At 52.2% G+C, this 14,352-nt stretch overlaps 1 protein-coding gene across 6 annotated transcripts in view; it reads right to left on the minus strand.

Annotated features, from left to right (window-relative positions):
• The window catches only part of CAPN15 (calpain 15), a 57,669-nt gene extending 43,663 nt beyond the window's left edge, over window positions 1–14,006 (minus strand). For 3 of the 6 annotated variants that reach the window (XM_033074091.1, XM_033074085.1, XM_033074088.2), the window contains exons 1-4: window positions 13,917–14,006; window positions 7,981–8,369; window positions 7,727–7,892; window positions 5,093–5,133 (exon numbers count right to left, since the gene is read on the minus strand). The gene's annotated coding sequence lies outside the window, so the exon portion shown is untranslated. The remainder of the gene's footprint in view (window positions 1–5,092; window positions 5,134–7,726; window positions 7,893–7,980; window positions 8,370–13,916) is intronic. The other 3 variants (XM_033074090.1, XM_033074087.1, XM_033074086.1) reach the window with 2 other exon arrangements.
• Window positions 14,007–14,352: the final 346 nt, after the last annotated feature.

Raw genomic sequence — 14,352 nt, forward strand, 5'->3', positions numbered from 1 at the left:
GGTCACCCTCATGCCAGGTGAGAGGAGCCAATGAATTCTATTGAAGGGGGAGCGTAGACCAAAGGTGGGGAGAGGGAGAACCAGTTTGAGAACAGGAGCGGGCAGCAGCGTTACAGCCCAATGCAAAGTGCGGACGTGCTCACCATGCTGAGCCCCAAAACGCCTTTGGCCAACAATAGGCAAATGAGGAGCCTCCAAGAAGTCAAGGTGAGAATGGAAACTGCACCCCAACAAGGGAAGGGGTAAATTAAAGAAGAAGAAAGCCTCTCTGGAAGCACTCAGCCTTATTTTTGAGGAATTTCTGCCACTGGGCAGGGAGATGTCCCAGGAGATGACCTGCAGGCACCTGGTTGAACAGGGGAGTTCACTTTAGTCACTAAAAGGGAGCACTACTTCCACCTACCTAATCTGGAGAGGAAGCAACAATGTGAACAGACTGAAGTGTCTTGAGAAGGGTGGATCTCACTCATGAAAATTAACAGTTAAGCACGTTAGCAAAATGCTGAGCTTGGATTTTGGTTTTGTGCCCCTCACAGCTGCAATAATTACCAGGTTTGAACTGATGATGTGCAACTGCTCCCAAAATATCATTTCCAAAATAAAACCAGGTTTGATCTCACCCTTCCCAAGCTACTCACAGCCACCTACCCTGATCTGTGGTACGTGATGCAGACCCTTCCTCAAATTCTCCACCAGACCCTGGGCAGGAGGCATGCACAGAGTGTGTAGGACAGCAAAGCTGTCCCATGGAGCTCCTCCTGCTGCCAGGACAGCAAAGCAGCTGCCTGAATGCTTCCATATAACCTTACTCCTCCACGTCAGTGAGCAGTGCTGACCCTTTGGGACCCAGCTCTCATGTCACAGGAAGGGTGGGGATCTACCCAACCCCCTTTCCTTCCCTCCAGTTTCAAAGTAGGTTTTGGCTCTGAAGAAGCAAAAAAAAAGGGGAAAAAAAAAAAAAAGAGAACTAGCCCACGTGTTTCAATGCATCTAGGAAGTTGCAGGATCAACTTCTCCTAAAATCAGCCCCAAGCTCTTCCCTTTGGCACACAGAAGGAAGGACAGAGGTCCCTGGAGCTGCTGCAGCCACTGAAGAAACCAGTGAGGCAGACTGACCCCAGCTGGTCCCACGTGCAGCAGCTCCTCTTTGTGCTGGATACCCCCACACTCATTTTCCTAGTAATTTACTGATCCATGTGGCACAAAACAGCTTTGCTCCTGCTTGAATTTTCCAGCCCCTCTTGGCTTTCAGTTCTGGAAACTCAGGGACAAGACTTTGCCACTTCATTAATTCCTCTACTCCTCCTCCAGCCTATAAATCAAGTCAATTCTGAGCTAAACCCTTGCTCCAGGGAAGATCCAGAAATGAAAATACCATCAGACATACTGAACTCCAGACAGCTCTGGTCTGAGGTGGGGGCCAGCAGCTGGCCCAGGAGAAGGCTCACCATGTACCTGAGAGAAATACATCCCTCAAAGTTGTGCCCAGATGAAGCTGCAAGAGACTTTCTTCTAAGATTGGAGCTGAAGTACCAGCACTTCTTCTCTTTCTGCTGTGTGAGCTCCTCTGGAGGCTGACTAAGATCCACAGGATGTCCTGAGTTAGAAGGGACCCATAAGGATCATGAGTCCAACTCCTGGCCCTGCACCAGGACTCCTCAACTATCCCACCCCATGCCTGAGAGCATTGTCCAAAAACCTCTGGAGCTCTGGCAGCCTCAGGGCCATGACCATTCCCTGGGGAGTCAGATGTGCTGGGACCTGAAACCACCATGACCAGCAAAGGAGGAGCTCTCTGCCTTCAGTCCCATGTAAGCTCTGCTGGCAGGGAGAAAGCCGGGCTCCTGAAGAGCTCTCATTGTCCAGTGTCCACACACAGCCCTGGAGGAGCAGCCTCCTCTCTGGAGACTGCAGAATGTGACTCACACCCTTAAACACCAAGGAGCTAAGGGGCAGCTGTAGGAGCTGGGGTTGTGTGAGGGCATCGAGCTGGAGGAGGTCACTTCAGACATCCTGAAAGAATGAGCAACCCTTGGCCCCCCACCAATCCTGCCTTTATGCACAGATCTCCTCAGAAGGAGGCACATGTTCAGGGAGGCCAGGATAAGCAGGGAATGGTGTGCAGGGCTGGGAAGGTGCATAGCACCTGGCACGTGCCAGCTTAATGTTATAAAGTCCCAGAGCAGGTTGGGATAGCTAAGAATGAAGAGGGGAGTGTCTGATGGTGTTATGCTAGCCAAGAAAGGGAAAGGAGCTCAAGCATTTGTGTGATCTAGCCAACCCCCAGCTCCAGGCAGGGTGGCAGGACCCGAGGATGTGCAAAACCAGGCACCAAGAGTATGGCTGGAACTCACCAGGCTGAGATGACCCTGAGAAAATAATCCCAGGAGAGGAAGAGAAAAATCCTCTCTTTTTCCACAAGGCAGCAGGGGAAAAGCAGGCAAGCAACAAGACATCCACCTCAGGCAGACACTGCACTGAAATCCAAGCTGCAAACACCGACCCAACAAGAGCTCCACTGCTCAAGTGCAGCAAGAGCAAGCGACCTGGAACACTCTGTGCTGAGCACACAGAATGTCCCGAGCAGGTGTCCTGCACACAGCTGGGGACAAGACAAAGTTTTGCTGCTCTTTCTGCCTGCCCTCACCTGCTAAACCAGCCCAAGTGCTGCAGTCTTGGCAGGAAATGAAGGTGTCAGCAAGTTCCAATTTCTTGCAAAGCTTCTAGCAGGGAGGGCTGGGAAGGCACCTCCAAGGACAGACTGAGGCAGGGCTATAACTGGAGGGATGGGACAGTGGTTGGCACATTCAGCTGGGATGGCGGAAGCTTTTCCAGCCCTCATGCTCCACCACAGAGCTCCTGGGGTTCTATGACTCAGAAAGCTCTGCCTTACCTGCCAGGGCCAAGAAGTCTTCAGGTGTGCAAGGCACAAGGATGACAGGAAGTGTGCAAGCACTGCACATGGGAGGACAGAAAAAGGAGTGAAGGGTGAAACTCACCCACCCAAATGTTTGTTGTGGGGCAGAGGGCTGAGAGCCAGATATTCTGGTCTTGCAGGAAACTGAGGGGACAGGAAGCTTTAAGTGAGCTGTTTTCCAGGTCTTGGTGAGAAACAGACCAGTACACCACTTGCAGAGATAGCACTAGCTGAAGTGAACTGTCTGGAAGCAAATTTCCAGATGGGCTATTAACGAGGTAACAAGATAATGGAACCTGGAGTCCTAGACCAGTACAGAACAGGATCTCATGCTCCATGCTACGAAGTCTAGAACAGCAGCACATGTCTCTGGCCACCAGCATGCAATGACAAGCTTGAGGGTCTTTACCTTCTTTCAGCCGCCTTGAAACTAGTTCTGGCTCAACTTTAGTCCAGAAGAAACTCATACACAGCAGCTGAATTGGGCTAAGCTGCATTTAATGCCCAGCACTGACTTTGTAAACATGTAGGCAGAGGAAGAGATGGCTGAAGCCTGAAGTGAAAAATAGATAGGAAAAGTAGATGCATTGCAGAGCCAGCTTAGCCTCAGAACAACTACCATCAAAGTCTGAACAAAGTTTCCTCTTCTCCCTTGCACTGGACACTGGAAACCAGTGACAGATAATCCAGGGAGCTACTGGAAATCTATCCTGGTCACTTTGAAAGAGGGGATTACACAGATCTGAAAGGGCAACCAGCATCTTAATCACAAGCTGGAGGGAGAAAAAGAGGAGAAGTAGGAAGGTCTTTTTCAAAATAAGGGTTAACTTCAAAGCTCATCTTCACTGACAACTGCAAAGCAGCATCTGAAGGAGCATGAAAATGGCAACAAGGGCACTGCTGCAGAAGGGCCTGAGTAAACACACATTTAAGAAAACCCACACAACGAAATCCCTGCCATCCCAGTGCTCTATTAAGTTAATTAACACTGCTCCAGTGAAGTGCAATGAGCCTGTGTATCTCGCAGTTCCTGGCCAATTGTGGAAGACTCTGGAGTGTCACCACGGCGTGGGTGGGCTGGCAGGGTCCTCTGAGCACCAGCATCAAGGAAATGCCACAGAGGGACTCACAGGGGAAGGAGCGAAACAACACAAGCCACAGCATCCAATTCTGAGAAGCTTTACCAGCAGATCTCATTTCCAGATCTTTTCCTCTCTGTGTCTATAATCCTTGCAGCAGAGTTCTGTCATCCTACTCAGCTCACAGGCTGCCCCAGCTACAAAAGATGTCAGGCTGAAAAATCACCCTGACAGACTGCCTGCTGAGACCAGTTGCATTATAAAAACAGGAAGCTCTTGCCTGCCTGCTCCCAATATGCTATGGATTTAATGGGAAGGAGCATACGCAGGGATGCTTTGCAAGAAGAGCACACACATGGGACTCTTGCCAGGAAAAATGCATCTTGAGTAACACATGTGCTCTTAGTTTCCTCTTTTTTCAGAAAGGTTTAACTACACTCCGAGCAACCCAGCAGCAATAAACCACTTTTTTCCCCTCTTTCTCACTTATAGCAGAGTGTTGCTTGGTAAACAGCAGATCTTCCTGTCTGAGGCTGTGCCAGCCTGTGCTGAACAGAACTGTTGTTATTGCACATTCACAGCTAGAGATAAACATGAATAAGAGCCATGAGTAAGAGCCAGGCACTGGCTCTTCAATACACTGCTTTATCAGGTTCACCTTGATTCAAATGTTTCTGACATCGCTCCCTCCTGAAGGGGCAAGATGGCACAAGTAGCAAGGACAAACATTTAAAAAAATAGACAGAAATGACAGTAGGACAAAAAGCACTCTTCTGTATTCGCTAACATTCACAAATTGTGCAGCTCACAGCTCCACCTGCACTTGAAACACTCAAAAGCACAAAAAGGAAACAAATGGGCCCAGCCAAACCAAGCTGCTCAAATGGGAAAACGAAACAGCCTTCAGCACATTTCTCAGGACAAATCTCCATCCAGAGCCACAACTGCTATAGGACATAAAGGTTACAGAGAACCAGGGAAGGAAAAAAATGTGCAAGTCATCATCTCATCTGCAAGCTGACACTCTGCAATGACACAGGCACAACAAACCAACTCGGGAAAAGTGGACACTGGAAGTGTGAGGAGGGTTTCTAACCTTTCCAAGAGCAGATCTCTGGACCAGCTGCTCCAGAAGCACTGGGGAAGAAAGCACAGTGTGAGTTCCAACAATTGGTTCCAGGACAAGTTCATGACCTGCATGAGATAACTGCCCATCTTCAGCAGCACGGAACTGGACTTGATGACCCATGAAGCTCCTTCCTCCCAATCACTCAGCAACCCAAATTCACAGAGGCCCAGACACAGCACAAACACGAGGTCATTCCCAAAAGGACAGCAGGGATTGTATCTTCAGATCATGCTAAGCTGACAGATAAGCAGAGAAAGGGCTGGCCGCTGCAGAAGGGAGGGGAAGAGAATTGCAGCAAGAAACAGTCTCACAGCCAGTGAAAACTCAGGGCACAGACTTGGAAAGCAAAGTCTGAGAGACAGGAGGTGGTGATGTTCCCTGAGCACACTGTCCTCAGACACTCCAGTCACAGCTTTCATTCTAACACAGATTAGACAGACAGTAAATATATCATTTGCCCAAGACACATCCAGTTGCATCCCTTCCTAGAGACAGCTCCAGTCCTCATTGCAGTGCCCTGCCCAAGCCACACAGGCAGCAGCACCTGGCTGTCTCCTGCCATTTTAATGCAATTTGGCTTTCCTAGCTTTCATCAGGCACCACGTCCCAATTTCCAACCAACTGGCCCAGATTTAAGCCAGCACATCTCAGGCAAGCTCAGAGATGGGAGAAGCCTGTCAGACAATGGTGCCATTTGGCATTTTCATCACAAAAAACCGAGAGATAAAACATAAGAATTGCTGAGAGCTGCACAAGAGGCTCCCGCCTTCTCCGGGAGCATAGGAAACCGGGAAACAGGGAGGTGGGACAGACTCAGGGGGCAGACAGGAAGTTCCTTTTCTAGAATCACACAATGGTTTGGAATGGAGGGAACCTTAAAGCCCATCTCCTACCACCCCCGACACCTTCCACAAAACCAAGCTGCTCCAAGTTACATCCAACCTGGCCTTGAACACATCCAGGGATTGGGCAGCCACAGCTTCTCTGAGCAACAGGGAAGCACAGCTCACCACAATCATTTAATACAAAAGCACTGCATTACTGTTTACCTCTCTCCACCTCCAGATGACACCTGAAAAACACATCAATCCTTCTGCACACTGATGTGGCAGCCATGCCATTGCTTCTGTTAGGAGATTATACTGTATTGAAATTGTAGGTGTGGAATAACACTTGGTACAAGGAAGTGATGCAAACAAAACAGTGCCTGACACCACCACAACCCTCCCCTCTCCTCACCAGAGTAGTTCTACTAGCTCACTGTCTCCATCACAAGCAGCTCCTGTTCAGCTACACCAGTACAGCTGGAATTGTAGGATGTGCTCAATTACACACACCTTAAGCAATATTTTCTGGTAACAGAACACAATGAACAAACACAATGGTCATATGAGGAAAAGGCTATACTCTGAGAGGGCTGAAACACAACACAGCTGGTTTGAGTAATGGTGGAGCGAAGCCAGCCAGCTACACAAGGTACCTCCAGCACAGGGAGGGAGCTGAGCTTTAACCAAGGGCTGCTGGCTGCATCCTGAACCAAAAGTGCAGATGGAGAGGAGATCATGTTACCATGTGCCTTGCAAGACACATCCAGCTGCCTGAGCTTTGTGTGGTGCTGCAGACCCCCAGGCTTCCCTCCAGCAGGCTCTGCTTGCTAAGACATAGCAAGGTCAGGCAACAGGAACAAGGGCAGTAGCTTTTGGAAGACATTCCAAGGCTGCATCAAAGCAGATCCAAGAGCAGGAATGCCACCTCATCCTTCTCACCCATGAGAACAAGCTGTGGTGGAGATCTGACCAACACCTGCCTGGTGACAGTCACCACTCAAACTCCAGAGTGCTCATGGCCCAGCTTCACTGACCAAAGCTATGAGAGGTTCCTGCAGACCTTCTGCTGTGGCTGGACACCAACAACACAAACACATCCAGCCAGACCAGATGGGCCAACACACAGCAAGCACTAGTGTTCATCTGATTAATCCAAAGCGCCAACCTGGATGAGGCCACGTCAGCCTGGATCATTTGAATCCAAGGACAGCACCATCACAAGCTGCAAACATATCCTGATGGTCCAAGCTCAGCCTGGCCTCCCACCACCTTGTCCTGCCTCCAGAGCACAGGCCCTGAACGTCCAGGCTGAGAGCAGCCCAGCCACATAAGGCACAACACAGTCACCCCTCTATCCCAGGGGGCTGCGAACTGCCACAGCTCTGTGGTTACTGCAGGCAAAGGTATACAGAGTTTCTTCATTTATTGCCCTGCCTTTGCACTGCCTCAAACACACCCTGGAACAGTCACGCAGTTTCCACTGCTTAAGATTGCGAGGTGCTGGAAGACCCTACAATTTCTCTTCCTCTCTCACAGTTTCTTCTTCACTGTGAGAAAACCAGAAAACTGGTATCCCCACCCATTTAAGTACGTAGCCTTCACACAGACAGCATGGAAACATGCAAAGAAGGAATTCAAACAAGGAAGGAAGACAAGAAAGAGAGGCACAAGAGACACAAAGCAGGGTAACTGTGCTCACAAACCAGAAGAGAGAAGTCTCCTTCCTTCCAGCCCCTCCCACCCCAGCGCCAGCTGAGTCAGGAAAGTCTCTCACCCAACACAATTCCTGCTCAGCGGGTCCAGTGCCAGCCAGTGGAGGTCAGCCTGGTGTCCCTGGTCCCGAGTGGCCGCTGCTGGCACCCACTGAGTGGAGCATGCTAGAAGGTCCCTGCACTGAGCACTGGGAGCACACCAAGCCTGGAAGGAGCGGTCCCAAGCTGCTGGACAGAGAGCGAAAAAAGGCACATAAGAATAAATGACTGCTGAGACTCCAGGCCCATCAGCATAGCACCAGCAGAGACAACCAACCTCACATTTTTGGTCCCTCAATCAGCATCCCCTTGAACTCCAGCACACAGAGGGCTCTGTACTTCCCACGACATCCAGCTGGAGCTTGGTCCCTCCTGGAGATAGCTTTTGGGTCAGCTCAGACTCTTCACTCGTGCTCTCAGAACCTTTGGCTGTGACTTTATAGTTCTGTGCCCACCACTGGCTCTAGTCCCTGCCAGTAGCCACTGCGCAGCATCCTGGTGTGAGCTGTCATCAGAGCAGGAAATGGCACACCTCAGGAGCACAGCAGGATGGAGCACAGCAGGATTGTGTGAGGAGGACTCTGGACAGCTCTTGACAATTAGCAACAGGGCAGGATCTCCCAAAGGGCGGACGGGAACGCAGCGATGTCTGGCGGGGCACACTGCCTGAATGTTCAAATACAGAAACAGATATTAATTACTCTGCATAGCCAGGACATCATTAGCAGTTACATCTCCTGGAGATTCTGAAGTACAAGCTCCTCTGATTATGCCAAACATACCCATCCCACCCCCAGAAGCCATGATGTTTGAGTTGTTGCCCCAGCAAACCTCCCTCCTCTGAGATATTTGCCCTTTCTCCTTCATACTCTCTGCTCTCAAAACAACCCGTTTTAATGAAATTCCTGCTTTGGGAAAGTGCTGCCTCCTTTGGGACAGGATTTTAGCAGATGGAGGCAACAAGAACCCTTGTCCATAAGTGTCTGGTTCTCCAGCACACTCTTACCTCCTCTATTTTAGGCTGGGGAGGGAGGACAAAAATAAGGATTCAGCTGGCACCATGTGATCAGTGAGCCTCTTTAGCAGCATGGCAGAGCAAGAGACCCCATTCTGCCCCCTCATCTGGCTCACAATCTCCACAGCCACACCATCAGATGCAGTGTGATACCTCTGGGGTAGGTGATGGTGAACTCACAAAGAGGTTTTCTCTTCCAGCCCTCCCCACTACTGATAATTCCAGGCAGTGGGAAAAAGACACCCTGTGGTGAACAGGTGCTGCTAACAGAACCAGAGCAGCAGAGGGAGGGTGTACAGAATGGGCAAGGGACACCAAGGGAGCCAGTAATGAGTAAACAAGGGACTGATTCAGGAACCCTTCAGGTTCAAAAATACCATCCTAATTCTTTTAGCCCAAGGGCAGCTACACTGCAGACAGCACCTCCAAGGCTCTCACTGAGCTGCTCCCACACCGGAAAGGAGGGAGATTCAGGAGCATGAATGAGGGAGTGAGACCAACACCAGCAGACAGAGCACCCCCCAAGTGCCACATCACATCATTATCCTTGCACATACTATGGGACAGGAAGGGAAAGCAACCAGCACCTCAGCACAGACCTACTGGGCTGGGCTGGAATTCCACAGACTTCCTGAGCTCTGCTTGCTGGCCAGAGTCTGCAGGATGCAGACTGACAAGGGCCAAGCTGGAGAGCAAGACCTTGATCACATCAGTGCTGTAGACTCTGTGGATTGTGGATGGCCAAAGGAGAGGACAGAGTTCAGCACACAAGGGCCCTGGTGCTGTGCTCCCACTTCCACAGACCAGCACAAACACAGGGGATTTGCTAACAGCAAAGCTGTCCATGAGTAACTTTCTCAACAAACATTTTTGTTACAGGAGCAGAAGGAAGCAAGTTGGGAAGCTGCCTGTGATATCCTCAGTAAACTGAAATCACCTGGGCTTGGAATGGGAACAAGATGCTGAAGGGGAAACTCTGGCGCAGATGCCTGGAAAGGCTGACCTGGAACAGAGATCTGGCAGAGTAAAAGGAATGAAATAAGAATTTATTGAAAGGATACACCTTGGGCAGTGCAAGAGCCTGGCCAGGACTACACCCAAGTCAAGTCCAAGATGGATTCAGGTCACGAGTTTTACACTTTTATAAGTTTTGGTTCATCTACATCTTGGGGTCAATTGTCCAACCACAGCCCTAGGTTATGAAGTCTCAGCCCCCTGGCTTGCCCCTTTCTTTTGACTTAGCTTCTGCTTGTTGCGTACTGGTTATCCTTGATTCTCTAGCCAGGAAGGAGTAGTTGTTTGTAACTACCCTGTGAAGAGAACTTACTAACACCTTACATGAAGTTTCAGAGTTACACATTAAGCAGCAGAGAATCTGAGAAATATAAAAGCTAAAACCCAAGGCACCACTGCCACTGGAAGCATCACATTAGAAATGTAGCTGGGCAGCATCACTGGAGGAGACAACAGCTTTTTCTATTTCACCAAATTGAGAATGCACCAATAACCCTGAGGTTTGGTAAGGGCTGCTCACACCAGGGCTGGGGCAGGACACCAGCTCAGTGCCCTGACACAGTGTCATTGTCACTGTCCCTGATGCTGAGCCTACTCAAGCCCACAGTATTTCCTGCAAAAGGGGCTGCACTGCAGGAACAGAAAAGCTTTCTTTTTTTATGAACACTCATTAGAGTTTACACCATTGGCAAAGTGTGGAGGCATGCATTTGTGGAGGAACAGAGATATGGTTCCAATACTGGTTTTAATGTGCAAGCCTAAAGACTCGGCTTCAGTTTTTAGAAATCAAACTTGATCATCTCAAGCTGGTAAAAATAGCCCCATGTTCCCTTGAGTTATTTTCTTTTCAAATAGGCAGGGTACAGCACAATAGGAAATATCAGCAGTTATGTATTCAATCTCCAGAAACCCAACGGGCCAATTCCAGCAACCCACGGCAGCTTTCCAATCCTCCCTGATCTATTTGCTGGAGTTAGTCTGAAAAGCAGGCTGCCCCCGAGCCATTCAGCAAACTCCACGTCCTGCTAATTACATCAATATAAATGTATTATCTTGGCTGTCAAACACGGGCTGCCTGAACAGGACAAGGCTCTGCCATGGAAATGCAGGAAAACAATTGCTCTTTCTGCTGGTGACACATTTCTCTGGATCCTATTTCCTTGCCAGGGCTCCCCCTTCTCCTTTCTGCCCAGGCACCAGGGCACCAGCGTTGTTTTCTTCCAGAGCAAGAGGAAATGGCATACAAAAACCCTCCTCATCTTTTAAGTAACTGAACACTAATTAATTTTGGGAACACCACCGGCATTTCCTATAAGCCAACCTGAGAGCTGCCAGCACATGGGGAAGGGAGCTGTGAGGGTAAGAGTTAAATGCTTCTTGTGAGCAGGCAGCAGCTCTTCTGCCTCTCTGGCTTCCTCAGCTGCCATTGCTAAATGCAAGGCAAGTGTCAACACTCCAAACAGCAAATGTGACAGAAATTCGGAGCAGCCTGCTCCTCCCTGCCCAGCTCGGTGACTGTGGTCTGGAGAGGAGAGAGCCTCTCAGGAGCAACCTGCAAGGCTGAGGCAAACACAGGCAGATGCAGAGGCTTCCAGAGAGCAGGGAGACAGCTCCAGAGAGTGGGATTATGACAGAAAATGAGGAGGAAGCCACTGACTCACCTGTCCCACCCGCGTAAGCAGCTTTCCCACTGAAGGCTGCACAAGTATGACCTTGCTCAGAGCCCTGAGTTCCAGCAAATCGGGGGCTCACAAGGCTCCCCCCAGCTCTGGGCATGGGGAGAAAGCCATGGTGGCAGGACACAGGGCTGACACGCGCTTTCTAAATCTGCATCCACTGACTGCAGGCAGCCACAGTCTCCCACTCCAGCTTCCCTCTGCTTCCTAAAATGGAGAAATGCCACAGGGTTTGGTCCTTCCCAGACCCCCCTGCTCACAGGAAGGGTCAGAACAAAGCCAGAAAAAACCAAGCCTGGATTCAGATGAAGCAGGAAGATGGGAAGAAAATAGCACCTAGGAGCAGATGATGTTTCCACCAGCGGGGATCAACATGGCCATGGACACATGGCATAGGCTGAGCCTCTCCTAGATCTCACATCAACCACGGCAAACTTGGAAAGCTCCCACAAAACCTCCAGGACAGAGGAGAGCAGTGTGTTTTCCACGAATTAAAGTCAACTGCACTCAGCTGGCTGAGGGAACACCAGGGTCGTGGCCACTTCCCTCTGCAAAGCCAGCAGAATTCCAAGCAAAGATAAAGGGTGCCCAGAGCAAATAGAAGGAGGGAGCAAGCCAGGAGAGTGAGGGGTAATTAGTGCATCTGCTGAGGGTATCCAGGCTCCTCTATGGGGTCACCCAGCCCTTCTGCCACCATGAGACAGCTCTGAGTCTGGGCACAATGCCCAACTGCTCTACGTGCAACTTTAGCACTTTTGGGTTGTTTTCCAAGATTTATTCCCATTCAGGAGACACCATGCCTGGCCCATGCCTCCTGTTCCCTTATGCACCAAGTCATCAGCTTGGAGTAGGCTGCTCTCCCTCCTGCTAAAGCAAACCCAGCCAGTCACTTCGAACCTTCAGATGGCTCTCCAGCCATCCAACCCACGCCAGGGAAGGAAGCAATGGTGGGCTCTGCCTTCTGCCTTCAACTGTTAAAGCCTTGAACACAAGCAGAAGCTGATGCAACTTGAAACAAGTTCATATCCCCAGATACATAAAGTCAGGGTAATTTGAATCATGCCTTGGACAGGTTATGCTCAGGCAGAGCTCAGCCCTGCTCTGGGGTACTCAGGAGCATGACCCAGACTGTTCATCAGGATATCAAAAACTGGCCAGACAAAAACCACCAGCAGACTCTCAGAATCACAGGCAACCAGTGTGTCACCGCAGCTCTGCTCCAGTTTAGGGAAGAGCACAGCCCTGAAGCACAAGTCCCAGGTGACAATGTGCAAAGCATAGCAAGATCTCTACACTCAGAGCCACAGTCTGGGATATGCACCCCTCACCTCCACCTTGGTTCCCTCCAAACACATCTCCCAGTCTCCATCAGCTCTTGACGAACCCACAGCAGTGCAGCACTGTCCTGCACCAGAGCCCCAGGCCACGTGCACTGAGCAATCCCCAGATAACCTTCTGTCCGACCATGAGAAGCCAGCCAGGCGCATCCCGGGCCTGCAGGCCGAGCTTCAGCGAGATTCCCAGCTGAAAAAACTCTTGGAGGAAACAGTATGACATTTCAAACACAATATTCACATTATTCCATCTCCTCTATCAGGCCCACGGATGATCAACCTTGAACTGTTGTTGCCTGGTGCTTGGGGGGATGTACTCCAGAAGCAGGGAAAGGAGAGAACTCAGTAAATGAAATGGAGAGGCTGGCAGAGCTTTTTCCATCCTCTAAGACTCCTACATCCAAGACCTGGAGGCTGAGATACTTCAACTGCAGCTGAGCTGACATGCAGCAAAATCCACGGGTCTTGATGAGACAGTGGGACCCAACAGCCTTAGGATGTTCAAGACTCAGCTGATTCTAAAGGGCAAACTCACAGAGGCTTGAGAAACTCCGCAATAAAAACCTGCTCAGCCCCAGCACGGGTGTCTAAGCTGGAGGTGAGAGCGAAGACCTGAAGGACCGGCAGCCCGGGGTGCTGGGGGCTCTGCCGTGCTCCGGAGCCGGCATTCGGCGGTGCCCCGAGCGGGGCTCCCCTGGTCGCGGGAGGAACTGCGAGCTGCGATCTCCCGCACCGGGCGCGGGGCGAAGGCAGGTCAGGCATTGCAGCCTAACGCGGGCAATCACGGAGCCTCCCCGTGCCCCCAACTGCTGCACGACCCTCAAGCCCGTTAAAACCCCTCCGGCTGTGCGGCCGGGCTGCGTCGCGAGCGGGGCCCCCGCAGTCGCCGGGTCGCTGAAAAGCCCCGGTCAAGGCACCCTGGCCGCCGCACAGCCCCGGCACCGCCCGCCCTCCCCGGGCCGCCCCGGCCTGCAGCCTCCGCTCGGGCTCACGGGCAACAGGTGGTGCGGGGCGGCCCGGGGGCGGCCGGGCCCAGCCGGCGCCTCGGCCCGGGAGAGCCCCAGGCGACCCCCGGCGCGGGCGGGAGCCGCGGTCCGCGGGGCTGCGGCGAGAGGCCCCGGGCGGGCGACCCGTCCGTCCCCGTTCCCTCCCCCGCGCCCCCGTCGCCGCTCACCTGGGGGTGGAGGCGCCGCGCTGCCGTTCTGTGCCCCTGGCCCCGCGCCTTCCCCCAGGCGGAGCAGCTCGCACCCGCACCGGCCGCCCCGCCGGCCCTTCCTCCCGCCCGCCCGAGCCCCGCGCCCGCTCTACGCCGCCGCCGTGGCGCAGCGCCCCGTCCCGGCCGCGGGCGTGCGGCGCGGAGACAGCGCAGGGACCGTCGTGAATAGCGCGGCGGGACTACGAGCCCCGAGGGGCGCCGCGCGCAGGAAGCGGAAAGCGGAGGCCGAGCAGGGCACCGAGAGCGGCGGTTGGGGGCCCGGCAGTGCGCCAGGCAGCGACGGTGGTTCGGGACCGAGGGACCAGCGAGCTCCGAGCGCGCGGAGGGCGGGGGCCGGAGCGGCCGGTGAGGGGCGGGAGGCGCTGTGCGGCGGGCGAGGACTACAACTCCCAGC

The sequence above is a fragment of the Catharus ustulatus genome, chromosome 16 (genome assembly GCF_009819885.2).
Source record: "Catharus ustulatus isolate bCatUst1 chromosome 16, bCatUst1.pri.v2, whole genome shotgun sequence".
Taxonomy (NCBI): domain Eukaryota; kingdom Metazoa; phylum Chordata; class Aves; order Passeriformes; family Turdidae; genus Catharus; species Catharus ustulatus.